The sequence below is a fragment of the Salvelinus fontinalis genome, chromosome 1 (assembly GCF_029448725.1).
Source record: "Salvelinus fontinalis isolate EN_2023a chromosome 1, ASM2944872v1, whole genome shotgun sequence".
Lineage (NCBI taxonomy): Eukaryota > Metazoa > Chordata > Actinopteri > Salmoniformes > Salmonidae > Salvelinus > Salvelinus fontinalis.
The window spans coordinates 49,255,776-49,274,249 of record NC_074665.1 but is presented as its reverse complement, the minus strand read 5'-3'; the positions used below and the strand labels follow the sequence as shown (position 1 = coordinate 49,274,249).

Here is an 18,474-nt window from a genome sequence, read left to right as displayed (position 1 = left end):
GCACTATATTCACCTTCCCTGTTATACAAACAGAAAATACTGGCAAGTCTAGAGGGACTTGACCTTCAGTTTCAATGTCTTTCAAGGGAAAAACCAAAGTATCCCTTACACAAGCAGGTCATCCACTGAACAGGAAACTGGACCGGGCCCAGGTTAAAATAACCAACACAAACCCTCTTCCCATATTTCCCAAGCATCTTCCAGGCCCACGAGGGGAATTCCTCCATGACACAGCAAAATGCTCACAGACAAACACTGCTTTCAATTATTGACAATGCCCTCTACCTCACCCTTTGTTCTGGTCCCTATTCCAAGCAAGTGAAATGGTCAAGGAAATTCTACATACAGTACAGTATTACAGGTTACCTAAATTAACTTGATCATTGAACAAAAAACTACAGTAGTTCCTCAGATCCAGTCTCAAATTCCCTTGGGTCCTTGAGCCCAGATGAGTTATTATATTTTTAGCATCATTAGTTACAAGACATGCAGCCTCTTTGCGTGATGATTGCCTCAGTGAAGCACATCTAAAGCCTGCTCCCTGGTGTTTCATACGTACAAAGCAGAACAGATACTGCTAAACCATTTTTTTTTTTAAACCCGCACCAACAGAAGTCAATGATTCTGCTGAGAAATAAACACAGGAGGGAGGTAATGGAAGGACACATTTTCAAAGTATTAAAACACTGTCTCGCTCACACACTCACTCAGGCTAGGACAATCAAGGACATTCAGAGACTTGTCCCGAAGCCACTCCTGCTTTGTCTTGGCTGTGTGCTTAGGGTCGTTGTCCTGTTGAAAGGTGAACCTTCACCCCAGGCTGAGATCCTGAGCGGGTTTTCATCAAGGATGTCTCTGTACTTTGCTCCATTCATCTTTCCCTCGATCCTGACTAGTCTCCAAGTCCCTGCAGCTAAAGAAACCTCCCCACAGCATGATGCTGCCACCACCATGCTTCACCGTAAGGATGATGCCAGGTTTCCTCCAGACGTGACGCTTGGCATTCAGGCCAAAGAGTTCAAACTTGGTTTCATCAGGCCAGAGAATCTTGTTTCTCATGGTCTGAGAGTCCATTACGTGCCTTGGTGGTTCCAAACTTCTTCCATTTAAGAATGATGGAGGCAACTGCGTTCTTGGGGGACCTTCAATACTGCAGAAATTGTTTGGTACCCTTCCCCAGATCTTTGCCTCTACACAATCCTGTCTCAGAGCTCTACGGACAATTCCTTCAAACTCATGGCTTGGTTTCTGCTCTGACATGCACTGTCCACTGTGGGACCTTATATAGACAGTTATGTGCCTTTCCAAATCATGTCCAATCAAATGAATTCACCACAGGTGGACTCCAATCAAGTTGTAGAAATATCTGAAGAATGATCAATGGAAACAGGATGCACCTGAGCTCAATTTCGAGTCTCATAGCAAAGGGTCTGAATACTTATGTAAATGGGGTGGGGTTTTTTAATCATTTTTTAAATCTAAAAACCTGTTTTTGCTTTGTGTGTAGATTGATGAGGGGAAAAACATGTTTTTGTAATAGGGGTTGTGGTATCCATATACACTAGTGGCGGTCGGTGCCGTTTAAGATGAGGCAGGACACTTTTTTTATGAGCATAGCCTTATTTCTATTACAGCATATTGGATGACTCTCATTCATATTCCATTCACCCAGCTCAATGTAATAACATTGATAGGTTTAGGCTACTACACGATACTGAAATCTTCCCTATACCCATAATGATAATGATACAACAGGTAGAGAGAAACATTTGCGTAATCCAGACAGTGACAAATTCAATACCACCTTGCACACTCTTGCCTGCATCTAGCTGATCTGGGGCGTTATCATTAATAAAAACAGTTGCAAATTAGAGTTTCTATTGGACAAATTCAGGTATGTTTATTCAAGTTTCGTTCGATTTGCTTTCGTTCAAGGAACATTGTTCAACAGAATCGGCGGAATGAATACACCCTTGATCAGAACAAACACAGTTCACTTTCATACCAGCCACATACAAACACCATGATGATTTGCTCATTGTATAATTCCTTCATGCATCTACACGCTCTCCTCCTCTCACCTTTTACTTTCGCTTGTGGACTTTAGTGCGCAGTACAACAGCTGTCTGTGACTAGGCAAAAAAAAACTTTCCAAGCCAAACCTTCACACCATAACCACTAACTGTTACACACAGCCTACATCGTTGTCACCTTTTTTTTTTTTTTTTTTTTTTTTCACCTTTATTTAACCAGGTAGGCTAGTTGAGAACAAGTTCTCATTTGCAACTGCGACCTGGCCAAGATAAAGCATTGTCAACATTCGTTATTACGTAACGTCATAGTCAACATTGCTAGCTACTAGAACTAACACATGAATAAACCTGCTACAATGATGCAGTACAGTGTACATCAGCGGGCCCCAGTGGCAATAAATTAATAAAACCCCAAAACGTACCTTGACTTGGAAGACTTCCAGTGTTGGATAGCCATAGCCAGCTAGCTAACATAGCATCCCTCGGTCTTTGAGCCGGGTGTTTGAGTAGGTTAAACTACTCGCTAGCTAGGTAAGTGAGAAAATAAAAAATCTACAAAATCTCTCTACTCATCACATTTTATTCACTGCAGTGCTAGCTAGCTGTAGCTTATGCTTTTAGTACTAGATTCATTCTCTGATCCTTTTATTGGGTCCACAACATGTCACTTCACACTGCAAGAGCACTGATAGGTTGGAGGATGTCCTCCAAAAGTTGTCATAATTACTGTGTAATTCTATGGAAGGTGGTGAGAACCATGAGCCTCCTAAGTTTTGTTTTTATGTCAATGTACCCAGAGGAGGATAGAAACTAGCTGTTCTTCAGCTACACAAGGGGTGGGCAACTTCAGCCCTGTGGGGCCTGATTGGTGTCACACTTTTACTCCATCCCTAGCAAACACAGCTGTTTAATCAAATTGCATTCTAAACTGAAGATCACGATTAGGTGATTATTGGAGTCAGTTGTTACCTGGGGCTGGGGAAAAACTGACACCAATCCGGCGCCCGAGGACTGGAATTGCCCACCCCTGGCTACACCATGGTTCTACCCCAGAGTGCTGTTGAGGCTACTGTAGAACAGTAATGTGTTTTAATCAATTATTTGATGACATTAATATATTTAGTGTAGTTTTATCTAAAAATGAGAACTTTTGTTTCACCATTTTAATTTCTGAAATTCACTGAGGACGGTCCTCCCCTTCCTCCTCTGAAGAGCCTCCACTGACACACACACAGAGCAGAGTCTTATCCACATACACACAGACTGATGATTGGTTTTAAGACATTGATAATAAGATTGTGGGAGCTGTACTATTAGATTTCAGTGCAGCTTTTGATATTATTGAGCATAATATGTTGTTTAGAAAACTTGTGTTATGGCTTTTCAACCTCTGATTACTTTGAATCCACGATATGGCAGTGTAATAGAACTCAGGGTTTTCATTAATGGAATCTTCTCTAATGTTAAACATGGTGTACTGCAGGGCAGCTCTCTACTCTTTTCAAATTTTACCAATGACCTGCCACAGGCATTAAACAAAGCATGTGTCCATGTACGCTGATGATTTAACCATATACTCATCAGCAACCACAGCTAATGAAGTCACTGAAACACTTAACAAAGAGTTGCAGTCTGTTTTGGAATGGGTAGCCAGTAATGAACTGGTCCTGAACACCTCTGAAACTAAGAGCATTGTATTTGGTACAAATCATTCCCTAAGTTCTAGACCTCAGCTGCATCTGGTAATGAATGGTGTGGCTGTTGAACAAGTTGAGGATACTTTTTTGACACCACACTCCACAAAGCAAGTGCTGCAGGCTCAAATTTTTATAGTATCTTGATTATTGTCCAGTCATATGGTCAAGTTCTGCAAAGAAAGACCTAGTTACGCTGCAGCTGGCCCAGAACAGAGCGACACGTCTTGCTCTTCGTTGTAATCATAGGGCTAATATTAACACTATGCATGCCATTCTCTCTTGGCTAAGAGCTGCGTCACTTCTTGTTTTTATAAGAAACATTAAATGTGTTGGAAATTCCAAATTGTTTGCATAATCAACATTCACATAGCAATGACACACACACACACTTACTCCACCAGACAAGCCAACAGGGTCTTTTCAGAGTCCCCAGGTCCAGAAAAAAATCAAGGAAATGTACAGTATTATACAGAGCCATGAGTGGATGGAACTCCCTTCCACTTTATATAGGGCAAGTGAACAGCAAACCTAGTTTCAAAAAACAAATAAAGCAACACGGCTCTCCCCCATGTGACCTACTTGTTGTGTGTATGTACTGACATGTATGTATAACTGATAGATAGATATACACACAATGTTAATGTTTTTAAATGTATGTAAATGGTAGTCTTTTGTCTGTAATGTCTTTTCGTTGTGTGTCAGACCCCAGTAAGACTAGCTGTTGCCATTGGCGTCATCTAATGGGGATCCTAATAAATCAAATAGAACAGTTTTGTTTAACGGAGAGCAAGGTCTGACACACTACAACAGAAGAGTACCAAAACCCCTGTATGGATGAATTACAAAGGAACTGTATTCAGTTCAGATCCAAGATAAGATAAAGATAGTTAATTTTTTTCACAAGAAGTGCCTACACAGGCAACATGGGATCAGGGTGTTGCATTGTCTAAAACTCACCCAACCAGTAAAGTCTGATAAACACTAATATAACTCTTAAATAGTGAAAAACAAAAGGACCAAAATAAATAGGCTATTAATCTACCTTTAAGGTAGGTCTACCACAGGTTCTATCCTACCTGTCAACACCACTCCTGTGCCACACAGGCATCCCAAACCACATTATGCATCCCTGTCCCGAGCCAGTTATTGACTGAACTTTAACAACTTTGCATTATTGACCTATCTGCATAAGGATTTTATGTGACCCTGCTGGTTATCTATGAACATGGAATAACAATCTGGCCTTAATGAGTATGTACTCTTATAATCTCCACCTGGCACAGCCAGATTAGGACTGGCCACCACATGCAGGGGTTGGGAGACTCCAGTCCTCAAGGGACTGATTGGTGTCACACTTTCACTCCATCCCTAGTAAACACAGCTGATTAATCAAATTGCATTCAAAACTGAAGATCATGATTAGGTGATTATTGGAGTCAGGTGTGTTAGCTGGGGCAAAACATTTGATTGAAAAAGGCAAAAGGTCAGTCAAAAATGCCATGATGAAAATGACATGCATGAAAGTATAAAAATATGTTTATCAGAGAAGCCAAACTTTAAAATAATAAATAAAGCAATGTATAAATTGACAGCCTACACCTGCGTCAAATGAAATAGAAAGGAGTTGGACTGAGCCTACACTGCTGCCTTTCAACGTTTCGACTAATCCCATATGGGACTGTCTTTTGTGAACAAAAACTACGATAAACGAACATTATTACACAACATATTTGGTGCGTTATAACAAAGTCACTATAGATCGTTATTTTCACAAGCTCGAGAAAGAAGAGCAGCACTGGCTGCAGCATTGTACCAGTTATTTTAAAAAAAAACTTACCATGAAAAGCCTCGGTGCACAGCTCAGGAGGAGGTTGACAGGACAGTTAAGTAAATTCTTTATAAACTGTTTGGCGTAGGTGTTCTTTTTAATCTATAATTTGTAGCCGAAAACGATTTTTCGAGTGTACAATTTCCGTCTCTTCCTCCTTGTGTATAGCGATGGCGCGTGTTTTTGATGTGAGCGCTCCAGCACACTGTTCAGGTCAGATGCTTGTAGAAAAATTCCCGTTCCGTCTCCGTTTGACTCTGAGCCCAGCCCCCAATTGGCTGCCAACCATAGCTTCTCCACCACTGGCTGAAGTAATGTGATGACCAGTGAACTGAAGAATGGGTCTCTTGTCTACGACTGCTGTTTTTTAGATGCTGAATGTGCAGTGAAACACAGACAAGTGGAAATTATATGATTTCCTGACAATAACAACAGTCTCTCAGAACCATCGACAGTGACCTTCAAAATAAGATATTACACATCTAGCACGTCACTCTAACTTCCATTGGCTACTATAAAACACAAGTAAATTAACAGATGACGTCATTATAAAATCCAAATGGTTTGTCCTGAAGATAAGTGACCCATTTTCCCTACCTGTTCTAGCACAACCGGTTCCCGTCTATTCTAAATATGTAATACCAAAGGGTAAACTAAGCCGACACTGCAAAGCGGGTTCAACGAGTTAGCCAGCTAACTTTGATAAGCGACCAGAAATATATATTTTTTTAAAGCGAAACTCTGACACCGGTATATGTTTTCATTTGCTAAATCAATGAAACCATGCCCATTTCAAGCTTATCCTTTATTTATATATATATATATATATATATATATATATATATATATATATATATATATATATATATATATATATATATTTATTTATTTATTTATTTATTTATTTTATATATACATATATAAAAATGTATATACATATATAAAAATGTATACACATACATATATATATGTATGTATGTATATATATATATGTATGTGTGTATATATATATATATATATGTATGTGTATATATATATATATGTATGTGTATATATATATATATATATATGTACGTATATATATATGTATGTGTGTATATATATATATGCATGTGTATATATATGGATGTATGTGTATATATATGTATGTGTGTGTATATATATATATATGTGTGTGTGTGTGTGTGTGTGTGTGTGTGTGTGTAAATCAGGCTAACTCCTTAATCCTGCTTTGTAGTATACCCCCCTGGTCGTACCTGACAACTCCATCCTCACATTGACAATCCTTTATTCACCAAAATTAAACAAGGCCACAATATACTGTAGTAGTTGAATTCAATTTAAGCAGTGTTATTTTTTATTTATTATTATTTTTATTCTTGAACTTGGCATGACCCCTTACCGGGTCCAAATTACAGTATCCTACCACGCTCCATGTATACACATACATTAATAATTCTGTGTATGGCTCGGTAAAGAAACTACATGGAAAAAAGTGGTAAGCAAGTTCTGTCCAAAAAAACGAATTTTCACCAAGTCAAATTAATTTATTGTGTTAGAGGTTTCATGATGCGTGTATTTAAACCAAAGTAAATCTTTTAAAGATTGTTCTATACATCAGTTGGGGTCTCTATACGCTTCAATATGAGGTCCTATACCTAGCATGAAAGTGCATCCTTGTAGCTGTGTGGGCTAATATAGTTAACATTTTTGCCTTGGGGTAAGTTGAGCAAATTGAAGCGTTTTCTTCCCAGGCGTAATGCAAGGCACTCTCACCGGAATGTGAGATAATAACAGAGCCTGGCCTATGTTAAAAGTGTTAAAAAAGTACTAAGTGTTTGTTATGTGTTAAGCCTGTGTTAAAATATGCTTACAATTATTTTGAAAAAGCAATTGTGATCGTGTTGAATTGTGTTTGGGAAATAAAGATAGACATGGTTTTTAAAAAGTAGTGGTAATGTTTCATTCAGTACTAAAATGTATAGGCGGCTAAACTCACACTGTGCCGTGGCTCAATTTACCCCAAACCCGGGGTAAACTGACAAGCTATTTTTCAAAACTGTAGTCTTTACATGAATTCAGATTATTTCCAGGGATACACAACATCTTGAAATATATGTAGATGTATTTGTTAGAAAGAATGCTATATTCCAATTGATGGAGTGATGCTGAATGCAAAAAAATGTCTCAGTTTACCCCACTCTCCTCTACAAATCATTGTAAAAAAAATAAAAAAATAATCAGCCATACAAAGAATGAGGCTCATTCAACCGTAGGGCCTACTTATTTGACCACAGGAGAATTTGAGGAGCCGTTTTGTTACAGTAATTGATAATTGTGTAGATTGTATGCAAGTGTATCTGTTAACAATGAGGCCCTACAAACCACTGGATCTTCCCTATCTCAGTTGCAGTATGAGCAATGAGACTTTTTGTGTTTTTGCCTTTCCACTGCTCTCACTTTAGACAGGGCTGCATGCTCAAGATGTTTATCATTGCATAGCAGCCTGCTTAGCTGTAATTTGAGTGATAATGGTTTCCACTGTATCCAGTGGGTTTTTTCCTCTCAAAATTTGGTGAATGGAAATAATCATCCTAAAGTAATTGGCCAATAACTAATTTAACTCAAAATGGTCGCTCTGTGGCTTCTGCGATATTAACTCACACAGATTCACACAGCCAATTTTTACACATGGATATGATCAGTTGAATAGGGTAAACGCACCATACCAGATATGTTCTATAATGTTGATACAGGTTTTGACCGTACACCCTCTTGCTGCTCTTGTTTATCACATAACATGACATGTGTAGAACACTTAGAATGGCCACTTGCTTCACCCAATCTGGTCCCAGATCTGTGTGTGCTGTCTTGACAAATCCTATAGTTATTTTCATACCAAACATGCCATGACAACGACCATAGGAGCCAGCTATACAGCACAAACAGATCTGGGACCAGGTTACATCATTGACCTTTCCCCTCAATGCATTCAAAACTGTTTCTCTGCAGACGCCTTGAAACCTGAACCCAACGCCTGCCTACCTTTTTTACCTTGCTCGGCCACTCTGACACAATGCTAGGAACTCAGGACAGCATAAAATCACCTATCATGTGATCTACTCTCCTACCAGCTTAGCAGCCTGTTTTGTCTGGCCCTGCAAGTCACAGCCCTAGTGATACATGCTAGTGTGTAATGCTCATGTAGAGCAATCCCGTGTTAATTGGAGCATGTTATGTGGGTTCCATTCCCACATGGACCACATACAATTATGAATGTGGTAACTGTAAGTGGTTTTGGATGTAAGCTTATTATTATTATCATGCATTATATGATTAGGGAGACTATTTCCAACAGAATGCAAATTCTTTTTTACGTGGCTTTTCTTACCAGCCTGCTTTCTGAAATGGATAGGGAACATCTTAGTACATTGGAGATTATATTTTTTGTATTTTCAGCTCAGGTGGGGGCAGGTTAAATATGTAGTAGCCTAAATGTATTTACAAGCAGGCATGGTGAAAGACACAACTTTATAACCAAACCAGGAATGAAGCTCAAGCTATTGCTCTGTTTACTCGAAATAAACAGAGCAAACAACATTACATAAACCCATGTCAAACCGTTAAAATGTTATGACAGTGGGTTTCTTCAGCCCTCCTTAATTCATCCCTTACATACTTCCCTATTCAAAGTAAATAGAGCAAACAAGATTACATAAACCCATCTCAAACCATTAGAATGTTATGACAGGGGGGTTTCTTCAGCACTCCATAATTCGTCCCTTACATAGACTGAGTATACAAAACATGAATCACAAGACTTGTCTGAAGGGCACCCTGTACCAGTTCAAAACAGTGTTGGAAGTCTACAGTACCAGTCAAAACTTTGGACACATCTACTCATTCAAGGGTTTTTCTTCATTTCTACTATTTTATATATTGTAGAATGGTAGTGAAGACATCAAAACTATGAAAAAACACATATGGAATCATGTAGTAAGCAAAAAAGTGTTAAACAAATCAAAATATATTTTATATTTGAGATTCTTCATAGTAGCCGCACTTTGCCTTGATGACATCTTTGCACGCTCTTGGCATTCTATCAACCAGCTTCAGGAGATAATCACCTGGAATGCATTTCCATTAACAGGTGTGCCTTGTTAAAAGTAAATTTTATGCATTTGAGCCAATCAGTTGTGTTGCGACAAGGTAGGGGTGGTATACAGAAGATAGCCCTATTTGGTAAAAGACCAAGTCCATATTACAGCAAGAACAGCTCAAATAAGCAAAGAGAAACGACAGTTCATCATTACTTTAAGACATGAAGGTCAGTCAATACGGAAAATGTCAAAAACGTAGAAATTTTCTTCAAGTGCAGTCGCAAAAACCATCAAGCGCTATGATGAAACTGGCTCTCACGAGGACCGCCACATGAAAGGAAGACGCAGAGTTACCTCTGCGGCAGATAATAAGTTCAGTTAACTGCACCTCAGATTGCAGCCCAAACAAATGCTTCACAGAGTTCAAGTAACAGACACATCTCAACATCAACTGTTCAGAGGAGACTGCATGAATCAGGCCTTCATGGTCGAATTGCTGCAAAAAAACACTACTAAAGGACACCACTAAGAAGAAGAGACTTGCTTGGGCCAAGAAACACAAGCAATGGACATTAAACCGGTAGAAATCTGTCCTTTGGTCTGATGAGTTCAAATTTGCGAATTTTGGTTCCAACCACCGTGTCTTTGTGAGATGAGTAGGTGAACGAATGAGCTCCGCATGTGTGGTTCCCACCGTGAAGCATGGAGGAGGAGGTGTGATGGTGATAGGTGCTTTGCTGGTGACACTGTCTGTCATAAATTTAGAATTGAAGACACACTTAACCAGCACGGTTACCACAGCATTCTACAACGATACCCCATCCCATCTGGTTTGCGCTTAGTAGAACTATCATTTGTTTTTCAACAGGACAATGACCCAACACACCTCCAGGCTGTGTAAAGGCTGTTTGACCAAGAAGGACAGTGATGGAGGGCTGCATCAGATGACTTGGACTCCACAATCACCCAACCTTTTGGGTTGAGTTGGACCGCAGAGTGAAGAAAAAGCAGCCAACAAATGCTCAGCTTAAGTGGGAACTCCTTCAAGACTGTTGTAAAAGTATTCCTCATGAAGATGGTTGAGAGAATGCCAAGAGTGTGCAAAGCTGTCATCAAGGCAAAGGGCTACTTTGAAAAATCAAAAATATTTTTAGATTTTCTGACACTTTTTGGGTTACTAAATTATTCCATATGTGTTATTTCATAATTTTTATTGCTTCACTATTATTCTACAATGTAGAAAATAGTAAAAATAAAGAAAAACCCTTGAATGAGTAGGTGTGCGCAAACTTTTGACTGGTAGTGTATATGGAGACTGTTAAATAACCCAAATAAGGGGTTAAAATAAACTGTTTCCTGATCTTTCTTACATCTCTCAGATACAGGACAGACACTTCAGAACAAACTTCCTTTTTATTTTTTGTGATTTTCTGTTGTTCCATGTAGAGAATCTCTTATTCAATGCTTTTGTATGGGCTAATACCAGTCTTATATTTTTTAAATATATTTTTGGGATTCCTACAGTTGAAGTCGGAGGTTTACATACACTTAGGTTGCAATCATTAAAACTCGTTTTTCAACCACTCCACAAATTTCTTGTTAACAAACTATAGTTTTGGCCAGTTGGTTAGGAAAGTTATCTACTTTGTGCATAACACAAGTAATTTTTCCAACAATTGTTTACAGACAGATTATTTCACTTATAATTCACAATATCACCATTCCAGTGGGTCAAAAGTTTACATACACTAAGTTGACTGTGCCTTTAAACAGCTTGGAAAATTCCAGAAAATGGCTTTAGAAGATTCTGATAGGCTAATTGACATAATTTGAGTCAATTGAAGGTGTACCCGGGGATGTATTTCAAGGCCTACCTTCAAACTCAGTGCCTCTTTGCTTGACATCATGGGAAAATCAAAAGAAATCAGCCAAGACCTCAGAAATACAATTGTAGACCTCCACAAGTCTGGTTCATCCTTGGGAGCAATTTCCAAACACTCGAAGGTACCACGTTCATCTGTACAAACAATAGTATACAAGTTTAAACACCACGGGACCACGCAGCCGTCATACCACTCAGGAAGGAGACACGTGCTGTCTCCTAGATATGAGCGTACTTTGGTGCGAAAAGTGCAAATCAATCCCAGAACAACAGCAAAGGATCTTGTGAAGATGCTGGAGGAAACAGGTACAAAAGCATCTATATTCACAGTAAAACGAGTCCTATATCGACATAACCTGAAAGGCCTCTCAGCGAGGAAGAAGCCACTGCTCCAAAACTGCCATAAAAATCCAGACTACGGTTTGCAACTGCACATGGGGACAAAGATCGTACTTTTTGGAGAAATGTCCTCTGGTCTGATGAAACAAAAATAGAACTGTTTGGCCATGATGACCATCGTTATGTTTGGAGGAAAAAGGCGGAAGCTTGCAAAATTATGTGGATATATTAAATCAACATCTCAAGACATCAGTCAGGAAGTTACAGCTTGGTCGCAAATGGGTCTTCCAAATGGACAATGACCTGAAGCATACTTCCAAAGTTGTGTCAAAATGGCTTAATGATAACAAAGTCAAGGTCTTGGAGTGGCCATCACAAAGCCCTGACCTTAATCCCATAGAACATTTGTGGGCAGAACTGAAAACGTGTGCGAGCAAGGAGGCCTACAAACCTGACTCGGTTACAATAGTTCTGTCAGGAGGAATGGGCCAAAATTCCCCCAACTTATTGTGGGAAGCTTTTGGAAGGCTACCCGAAACGTTTGACCCAAGTTAAAACATTTAAAGGCAATGCTACCAAATACTAATTGAGTGTTTGTAAACTTCTGACCCACTGGGAATGTGATGAAATAAATAAAAGCTGAAATAAATCATTCTCTCTACTATTATTCTGACATTTTACTTTCTTAAAATAAAGTAGTGATCCTAACTGACCTAAGACAGTGAATATTTACTTGGATTTAATGTTAGGAATTGTGAAACTGAGTTTAAACGTATTTGGCTAAGGTGTATGTAAACTTCCGACTTCAACTGTATGTAAAAATGCTGTTCATTGACTACACCGTAGCTCAGCATTCAACACCATAGTACCCTCCAAGCTCATCATTAAGCTTGAGGCCCTTGGTCTCAACCTCGCCCTGTGCAATTGGGTCCTGGACTTCCTGTCGTTCCGCCACCAGGCCGCCCACTCTCCATTTCACTGATCCTCAACACTGGGGCCCCACAAGTATGCATGCTCAGCCCTGTCCTGTACTCCCTGTTCACCCATGACTGCGTGACCATGCATGCCTCATCTCAATCATCAAGTTTGCAGACGGCACAATAATAGTAGGCTTGATTACCAACAACGACGAGACAGCCTAGAGGGAGGAGGTGAGGGATCTCGGAGTGTGGTGTCAGGGAAAATAACCTCTCATGTCAACAAAACAAAGGAGATGATCGTGGACTTCAGGAAACAGCAGAGGGAGCATCCTCCTATTCACATCGATGGGACGGTAGTGGAGAATGTGGACACATCACTGACAAACTGAAATGGTCCACGCACACAGACAGCAACAGCGCCTCTTCAACCTCAGGAGGCTGAAGAAATTTGGCTTGGCACCTAAAACCCTCACAAACTTTTGCAGATGCACAATTGAGTCGGGCTGTATCACCGCCTGGTACGGCAACTGTACCCACAACCGCAGGGCTCTCCAGAGGGTGGTTCAGTCTGCACAACGCATCAACGGGAGTAAACTACATGCCTTCCAGGACACCTACAGCGCCCGATGTCACAGGAAGGCCAAAAAGATCATCAAGGACAACAACCACCCGAGCCACTACCTGTTCACCCCGCTACCAGAAGGCGAGGTCAGTACAAATGCATCAAAGCAGGGACCGAGAGACTGAAAAACAGCTTCTATCTCAAGGCCATCAGACAGTTAAACAGCCATCACTAGGACAGAGAGGCTGCTGCCTGCATACAGACTTGAAATCATTGGCCATTTTAATAAATGGAACACTAGTCACTTTAATAATGCCGCTTTAATACTATTCACATACCTTGCATTACTCATCTCATATGTATATACTGTTTTCTATACTATCTTTTGCATCTTAGCCTATGCCGCTCTGTCATTGTTCATCCATATATTTATATATTCTTATTCCATTCCATTCCTTATTCCATTAGGTATTTGTTGTGGAATTGTTAGATATTACTTGTTAGATATTGCTGCACTGTCGGTACTAGAACCACAAGCACTTCGCAACACTCGCAATAACATCTGCTAACCATGTGTATGTGACCAATACATATGATTTGATTTTTATGTGGCAGGGACTCCAGACAATCACGGATTACAAAGGGAAAACCAGCCACATCACGGACACCATCTTGCTCCCGGACAAGCTTAACACCTACTTCACTCGCTTTGAGGATAACACAGTGCCACCAACGCGGGCTGTTCCCGAGGACTGTGGGGTCTCATTCTCCATGGCCGACGTGAGTAAGACATTTAAGCATGTTAACCCTCGCAAGGCGCAGATCAGATGGCTGGAGTGTCTGCTGTCCCCACATGCTTCAAGATGTCCACCATTGTTCCTGTACCCAAGAAAGCAAAGGTAACTGAAATAAATGACTATCGCTCCATAGCACTTACTTGTGTTGTCATGAAGTACTTTGAAAGACTAGTTAAGGATCATATCACCTCCACCTTACCTGACACCGTAGACCCAATTCAATTTGCACACCGCCCCAATAGATCCACAGACAATGCAATCACCATCGCACTGCACACTGCCCTATCCCATCTGGACAAGAGGAATACCTATGTAAGAATGCTTGACTACAGCTCAGCCTTCAACACCATAGTTCTCTCCAAACTCATCATTAAGCTCGGGCCCTGGGTTGGAACCCTGATGGGCCAACCCCAGGTGGTGAAGGTAGGAAACAACAGCTCCACTACGCTGATCCTCAACACAGGGGCACCACAAGGGTGCGTGCTCAGCCCCCTCCTGTACTCCTTGTTCACCCATTACTGCGTGACCATGCACGCCTCCAACTCAATCATCAAGTTTGCAGACAACACAACAGTAGTAGGCCTGATTACTAGCAATGACTAGACAGCCTACAGGAAGGAGGTGAGGGCCCTGGCGGAGTGGTGCCAAGAAAATAACCTCTCCTTCAACGTCAACAAAACGAAGGAGTTGATCGTGGACTTCAGGACACAGCAGAGGGAGCACAACCCCAACCACCACAACATTGACGGGGCCACAGTAGATAAGGTGAAAAGCTCAAAGTTCCTCAGCATACACATCCCTGACAATCTGTAATTGTCCACCCACACAGAAATTTGGCTTGGCCCCTAAGACCCTTACAAACTTTTATAGATGCGCTATTGAGCTCATCCTGTCGGGCTGCATCACCGCCTAGTACGGCAACTGCACCGCCCACAACCGCAGGGCTCTCCAGAGGGTGGTGCAGTCTGCCCAACGCATCATGGGGGCAAACTGCCTGCCCTCCAGGACACCTAGAGCACCCAATGTCACAGGAAGGCCAAAAATATCATCAAGGACATAAACCACCCGAGCCACTGCCTGTTCACCCTGTTATCTTCCAGATGGTGAGGTCAGTACAGGTGCATCTTAGCTGGGACTGAGAGACTGAAAAACAGCTTCTATCTCATGGCTATCAGACTGTTAAATAGCCATTACTAGCCGGCCTCCACCTAGTACCCTGCCCTGAACTTAGTCACTGTCAGTAGCCGGCTACTCCCCGGTTACTCAACCCTGCACCTTAGAGGTTGCTACCCAATATACATAGACATTGGATCACTGGTCACTTTAATAATGTTTACATACTGTTTTACTCATTTCGTATGAATATACTGGATTCTAGTCAATGCCATCCTATTCAAGTATTGCTGTGTATATACTATTCTATCCTACGTATTCTACAGATATACTAAATCATCTATCCACATACTGTCCATAATGTCTATACATCCGATCATATATACATATATATATATATACTCCGGACTCCGACATTGCTTGTCCTAATATTTATATGTTTCTTAATTCTATTCCTTTACTTATAGATTTGTGTATATAGTTGTAAATTATATATTACTGCAGTGTTGGAGCTAGGAACACAAGCATTTCGCTACAACCGCAATAACATCTGCTGAATATGTGTATGTGACCAATAGAATTTGATTTCACCCTTTGAATGGCACACATACACAATCTCTAGGGTTTAAAAATACTTCTTTAACCTGTCCCTTCCCCTTCAACTACACCGATTTAAGAGGATTTAACAATTGACCTCAATAAGGTATCATAGCTTTCAGCTGGATTCACCTGGTCAGTCTGTCATGGAAATGCCAGGTGTCCTTAATGTTTTGAACACTCTGTGTACTTCCCTATTCATTCATTTAAAAGACATCAATGAACTCCTATGAAAAGAACCACTCTAAAGGTGGATTTAACTGATGTTCTCATTATTCTGGTCCAATGTAATGTCTCACATGAGAGACTAGTCTATATAACACTGAGCCATAAGGGAAATAACTACTCCAAGTTGCTTCGTCAACACTTCCAGGGAGCTTTAATGAAATGTTATTCTAATGTATTCATAGTGTGTCCTACATTTGAATTTGTAAATGCCCTGTGCCAAAATAAGACAAATGTTAATCAGCATGTGACTGGGACGTTACAGAAATTGGCCTGCCTGTTTATTTTTGCCATCACGTTATGAAAAGAGAAATAAGAAGGAAAGTTGTTTCGTATACTGTGAATAACCACGGCAAAACTTCTGCTAAATTGCTGTTGTTTTGGTGGTTATATTCTAGAATTCATTTTCGTGGTAAGTAGGGAAAATGGCATGGATCATGTCCCTAATCAGAATAAGTTGATTATAAATGAAATTTCCATCTGTTTTCCATGGAGTAAAAATAAGCTCAGTTGTGTCATTATCCATAATCCTGCATTTTAATCAATAAAGCATTGAATAACTGTGTTTTATTTGGTATTCACTAATGTGCATGTAAATGAACAATTGGGACAACAATTGGGAAATGGGGATAGTAAAGGGGTTATTTTCAGTCATTGCACGGTCAGAATGTGCCATTCGATATGATAATTAACATTTTTGTTCTGGTTCCATTCTGTCTCCCTGGTTGCTATCTGTGGTAATTCTACAGGCATCGGTCTTGGGATTACTGCCTGGAGCTGGAGACTTGACCGGCTTGGAGACAAAGGTGTTCCAACCGAGCCAACTATCCCGGCGTAGCCAATCAGAGGGCCAGAGGAATTGCTTTGTCATCCAGTGAATGGCGCACTTACTTTGATGCCAGGTTTATTAGTCTTTAGGTAACTGAACTACAACATCATGTGGATTTTTCTGTAACGTTTCATTTTGTACTGTATTTCAGATCAAATGAGCTGAGGATGTTGGTCATTTTATCCAATACAGAATGACACATTATTTCAAACTAGAAAGAAAAAACACCACCTTTGATGCATAGTAAAACTCCATGCATATCACAGTCTACAGTACTGCTCTCTACCTTACCAAGTCATTCTCCACAGTCAGCACTTTAGGAGACATAATGGACTGAAAGATTGCAAAATTACCCTCACTCATACATAATAGACAGGTTTGCATATTTTGTGGGTATATTTATGGGGGCCATTGGGGTTAGACACTGCACTGTTAGGTAATCGGCTTCTGGGACATGGCGTATGCCGATAATGCTGCAATTAACTGCTGTGCCGAGAGATCATTGGCTCTGTACATATGCTGCACACTGGCTTTCATGGTGGTGAGCAGCATATGTACAGAGCCAATGATCTCTCAGCATATGCAGCGCATGTGTTTAATAATAGTGGATTAGGCTTACTAGGGCCCACTTTGAAGGCCTGTACAGATGCCTAATTTGAGAGTGAATTCAATTCGCTTTTTTGGGGGGGAGGCTCTTGTTTAGCTGAGTACAGCTCTCTTTCTCTCTCTCTCCCCCCTCAGTCTGTGAAGCCTTCTGGTGTGAGGTATAAGAGGCCTGGCGAGGGCCTCACTCATTCAGCGTGCAGTAGTCATTTTCAATGCTCCCTTATTAGTAGTATGAGGCCCCCACTCCAGCCAAGAGTTTTTTTTAATGTGTCCTCACAGAGTTAGGTGGCCCCTTCTACTCCTTGTTAAAGCCCCACCACAGCTTCCAGACTCATTATCCCCTTTACCCTCCCTCCCTCTCGCCATACCTCAACTCCTAAGCCTCCAATGGTCTTACCGCAGCATTTAATTAACCACCTATTATTAGCCCACTGCCAGCCCCTCTACCCTGAAATCTCCTAAACACCCCCTTTTCCACCTCTGTTGAAAAGTGGTCGTGATAGGTTGCGGGGGCCACTCACACTCCCTCTCCCACAGGGCTCGGGATTATATTGCGTCCATATCCACCCTGAAGGTGTACACATGAAGCCTCCCAGTCTCTCTGGGTCTCGAAACACATTATGTAAGGCTGGTCCCAACACCGCTTGGCTTTCTCTCTCCAGAAGGCCTCCTGTTGTGTTCAAAGGCAAAATGCAGGCGGTTGAGTACAGTTTGAATGTGAGAAAGCAGGAGTGTACAGCACAGCGCTGTCAGTGGGAGTCCATGGCCAGGCGAACATGAAGCACTGACAACCTATGACAGCAAACCATGTGAGGCTTCAGTAAACTGTGTGTACACTTCACAGAGATGAAGTAACTGTAGGTCAAGGTTTGCGATCTACACGGGCAATTGGTGTTAGGAAGGGAGGCTTTGTGACCAGGATGTGTAGGGCAGGTAGAACGTGACC

At 40.9% G+C, this 18,474-nt stretch overlaps 1 protein-coding gene across 1 annotated transcript in view; it reads right to left on the bottom strand.

Moving 5' to 3' along the window:
• Positions 1 to 6,190, bottom strand: part of LOC129856927 (leucine zipper putative tumor suppressor 2 homolog) — a 40,893-nt gene extending 34,703 nt beyond the window's left edge. The window contains exon 1 of the mRNA XM_055924708.1: positions 5,568 to 6,190. The gene's annotated coding sequence lies outside the window, so the exon portion shown is untranslated. The remainder of the gene's footprint in view (positions 1 to 5,567) is intronic.
• Between the last annotated feature and the right edge of the window lie 12,284 nt (positions 6,191 to 18,474).